The 5,135-nt window shown below is 35.7% G+C and overlaps 1 pseudogene; it reads left to right on the top strand.

Moving 5' to 3' along the window:
- Window positions 1-607: 607 nt before the first annotated feature.
- LOC125235048 lies at window positions 608-705 on the top strand (annotated as a pseudogene).
- The last annotated feature ends 4,430 nt before the right edge of the window (window positions 706-5,135 follow it).

The raw sequence follows: 5,135 nt of genomic DNA, 5'->3' as shown, positions 1-5,135 counted from the left end.
CAAATGTTAGCGGGAAATCCGTGTAAATAGGAAAGTTTCCGCCAAGCCTATGTATCTAATCTTAATTACTCGTACTTCCGTCTGCGCAAGACGTGTAAGTATTTCTACTTACCCAACAAATAATAAGCCTGCGCAAGGCCTTTGTTTGTTATTTGACTGCTACACTAACAGACGAAATAAAAGAAAGGAGCCTATGAGACTATCTATCTAGTGTAATGAATTACCAATAATATAGCAAGCCCGTCCTGGCCTGCGCAATGTAGCGTGATCATAGAACTTGCCTTTTTATAAAATTTTATCTGCCATTCCATAATATTCATAATTTGCCTGCGTAAGGCATGTGAATATTATGAATATATTGTGAATATTCAGCAACAAAACATAATCTCTGAAGAGATTTTGGCCGTCACGGCTATAGCCTCCGCAGGGCGTGTTAAACTTACAACTCGGCTCTCTGCTAGAACTATCAGGTACCGGATATTCTTAAATTAATGTAAACAGCATTCTTAAACTGATTTGCAGGGTTTAAGTAGGTAAGCAAGATATGATAAAACATATGTATTAGTCTGTTACATATCGCTAAACAAGTGCTTTGATTATGCAAGTAGTATTTGCTTCGGCAGTACATATACTTAAATTGGAATGACAGAATATTAGCATAGCCCCTGCGTAGGGAAGACCCGCAAAGTGGTTAATTAAGCGTCTGGCCATATTACAATAACATAAATATATGCTTCCGCAAAGCAACCACAAGTCATATACTGTGTATTATTGCGTATCGGGCTACTACCACAAAAACGCATGCTATTAAGTAAATATACATTTCAAATACAAATCATCATATTCATGAAATATCTAACCTAACCTAACCTATTCAGCCGCCAGCGACTAGCTAAGCGAACTTACCGGTCAATGGCTCTTTTCAACCACATATGTATTGCCGGCTCCGCTAGCAGCGTGAAGCTCGCACTAGCGCTGAAACCAGCACCACTTGCACTTTTATATATTCTGTGCCAGCACCAAATCAATGATTTTGAATACAAGTCACGTGGAACGGGATGAGCCTAGTTCCTTATTAAAGCAAAGGTTGGATTAGTGGGTGTACTCTTCGTAATCCAGCTTGCCTGGTAAAAGTGGTAAATAACCAAATTGTTCCTATATCTAAGATTGTGGTAATCTATACTGGAACTGAGTAATTGGCTTGCAAAAACCTGACAATTTGTGTTGACTATCAAATTTACGTCATCAAAGACTCAGATCTTTAACCCTTTATTAATTTCCTATGAGTTAGACACTTCACTTCCTTCTGTGGACATAATAATATATAAGGTTGTACCCCGCTGTATGTGAATATAACGTTGGAATTCTTTAACCTTCCACGTATAATATATATAAGAACAATTTGGATGTTTACCGTATGTAAATACCTATGACCCACATAGGGTATGATATGATCAGAGATGAATAAAATTTATCTGTACGGTACCTGTCTGAACGACAATAAGCCATGCCATACAAAGCTTTTAAATCAAATGATTGATATCGATTCCAAATCAAGAACCTTCTAGATTTCCTAGACAACTTGTCTAACATCCCACAGAAACCCGCTCTCTGGGTAAGAAGGAGGCCAAAGTTCTTTTCGAGAAAAGGGATGCACCGTAATCCTAAATGTGACGTTAGAGGAATGTACATACAACATGTACCTCTTAATCAGCTTGAATCTGCTCCTAACGCTAAAAGACGGCTCTTTAAGATTTTTAGTATCAAACACTAATTATTCTGGGAGCTTCATTCAGGCAAATAACCGCGAAGGTTATTGCTGCAAGAATACTACCAATGTTCAACAAGAACTGATCGCCGAGTCTGCCTACATTCTTCCCTTGTTTTTGACAAAAATAAGTTATGAATTATTTAGTGTCTTGCTTGGCTACTCGTCTAAAATACATAAAATGTACTAATATTAGAGCTATGCGCCTGTGACATAACTAATTTATGGGGTCAAATCAATGCTAAAATCTATTTTGGAACTATTTTTAGTCTTTTTTTTTTTCAAATATAACTAAAACTTCAGTTAGGCCTACAGTCCAAGTTATTTATATATCTTACCATAATGTGTATCCAGCACATATAGTTGGTACTTATATATATTACAATGATAAGTGAAAACCAGTGTTTTTCTAGCTATACTACAACTTATTAGCAAAGGTAGTGCTGCTTGCTGCTTACCATATCAACCTAACTAATTGCAAATACTTATATGTACAACAAAATGAAACCACTTATAGGGTGGTACATATTAAAAATGGACTGAAACGAAAATCTTATAAATAAAAAGATAATTTATTGACTAAATAGCTGCGCTCTGTATACTACTATTATTCACCTTTAGGTGGGCACAAGAAATTCGTCTTTTATTCGTATATGCCAACTTAAATCGGCCTGGAAATACAATGCATGTACATACTGTGACATCACGCAATGATCACCTTTGTTCAAATTTGTACGTACACACTTGACATTGTTTAGCCATTATATGCTAACAACAAAGTAAGGAAATATTGTAGTCGATTTATATATCTTCAAGGGAGTTCCCGTTGTTTTTGTAAAATGTTGTATAAGTGCACTTGATTCCTCATAAAGACTATAAGAACTTTCAAATAAATATTAATACAAAGGAATAAGCCATGAAGATAATTTTGTGTCTGTAACGTAACCTAAACAGTATTATGCCTTAGTTATACTGAGATCTTTAGATCTAACATATATGCTTTGCTGTGATAAAGACAAATAGGATTGTGGCTTGTAATACCTCAACAAGATTTCACTGTCTTTTTGCGAAGTAGATCGATGCATAATGATAAAGGATCCTGAAATTAATAGAAACAGACAATACCGAAAATTATGAATTGATGGGTGAAATGAAATAAACATATGAACTCGCTTTTAGAAATAAGATTTAATCTTATAACTTGATTCACATTGATTTATTAAAAATACAGTATTCACAAAAATAGTAACATGTATCACTGCAGATTCCACTTAGTTGGTTGAATTGAAATGATTCACCCACACACGCAGATTATTAAGTGCACTAGTTGTTTCCACCAGTTTCACTAATGATGAGGAATTAATCACATTGGCGTTATGCTGGCCACCAGGCGGTCACAGACAGGTCTCAAATATAATAAAATAGGCTTCAAATAACGGTAGGAAGCTTAATAGCAGCGTTTTACCTTACAATAAAACGCATATTAAGCGAAGTACCTTATTTGAAGCCTATAGTTTTTAGGCCGCCAGTGGCAATATAAGTACACCGTTGCAATAAACCACTTAACTTTTATTACACCCATGGAGGGTAGGTTTAACTCACTAATGTATTTTATCACCTTCACCATTCAGGTTGCAAAATCCAACACCTATACACTCCAATGTATACTGGTATGTCCCTGTTTTTATTTAAAATGTACATAATAAAAATAATTATTGCAACCTTTTTAGTAAATTGTACACTTATTGCAACTTTGTCTTGGTTATAATTTGAGAACCAATGAGGCAAACGGCGCCCGCAGGCGCTACCGCCCGGTGGTGAGGGGATAAAACTGGAAAGGTAAAACTGGTGGTGGGGATAATGGCGACTACTGTCAGCTAATATTTGAACCGCTACGTCATCTGTTAACAGGATTGCTCTCTCAAATATAATAAAATAGGCTTCAAATAAGGTACTTCGCTTAATATGCGTTTTATTGTAAGGTAAAACGCTGCTATTTAAATACATAAGAATACATACATAGCTTCAAGCTATTCCGATATCTATACTTCACACACGTTAATTCAGCCTTGGCTGGTTGCGAATCATGAATCATTATCAGTGCATTACAATGACATTGCTAAGGTGTAATGTTATATTTATTATTAGCGCATCTTTCATTAAACAGATTGGCATAGATATTTATGGTCTTATTTAAACTTCAATTTCGAGTCAGCATGATTCGCAAACAGCTATTATGCTATGAAGTTCAGGAGTCATGAAATGCTATTGTGGGTGTGATATTCTATAATTCGAATTTTATACGTACCCAATTCACGTGTCATTTTGAATCAAGTCATTCGTGCGGCCGATACGTTCATTTGAAATAATATTATATTTATTTGCTAATTTGTAGTTGTTGAAACCGGTCACAGTGGCTTTATTATACATGTGGCTGTTTTGACAATGAGGTAATTTTAGTTATATCTGGAACTGTCTTCATATTGACTTATTCCAGCTATGACAAAGGTTTCGGTACTACCCAAATTTATATTCATGTAATATTAAGCTGAGCGATGGTTCTATTCCAGGTTGAGGAAATACGAACCATGTGTTTTATTATAGGGCCCCCGTCTCTGTTTCTTTGAAGAGGGCTTCTCCTTAGGTCACGTACCCACTGAAAGTAATCTTTGAAAAGGGAGGGCTACGGTGGCGTAACACGTGTAGCGGAGCTGCTAAGTATCTTGTTTGTAGTAATCTTATGATTCATACAAAACGTTTACTAACCTCCCCTCTACTATATTAGAGACGCGTGTGATCATGGACTGTTATATGGCTCATTATCGGAATCTGGCCGGATATCACACACAAAAGCCGTTTAGATCCTTATAATAAGTTATTAACCTCCGGTTGACGATAATTGTATTCATCGTTTACTGGTACAAGTCGTCTAAGACTCCTGTATATATTAAACAACTATATATTTTTATATGGATGAGATAGTCTTGTATCGGGGCCAACGATAATATAATCTATTGGAGGAGCGCTAACCCCTTTACCTCTTCAATGAAACTCAATTATTACTGAGTCTTGGTTTGGCCATACCTCGGTAATGAGGACAAAAATTAGTTAGTAAGATATTTAGTATGATTCAACCTGGAATTAGGCCTGTATTGAAAATGCTTGGCATTTTTGTGGTAATGGGTAATTTAATCAAATCCTTTTCCACTGGCTTTTATTTATATTATTTCAATAATCCTAAATGATTTGCAGTACTTTGTATCTGTAAGGAAATAAAGAATGAGTGGTTCTAGGACGTTGTCGGTCAGTTTTATATTATTGCTGTGTTTATAGTCTCTCTTGGACACTATTTGTCGATTAACTATCT

The sequence above is a fragment of the Leguminivora glycinivorella genome, chromosome 16 (assembly GCF_023078275.1).
Source record: "Leguminivora glycinivorella isolate SPB_JAAS2020 chromosome 16, LegGlyc_1.1, whole genome shotgun sequence".
NCBI classification, from domain to species: Eukaryota; Metazoa; Arthropoda; class Insecta; order Lepidoptera; family Tortricidae; genus Leguminivora; species Leguminivora glycinivorella.
The sequence above is the reverse complement of the archived record's forward strand: the minus strand, read 5'-3'. Positions and strand labels throughout refer to the sequence as shown.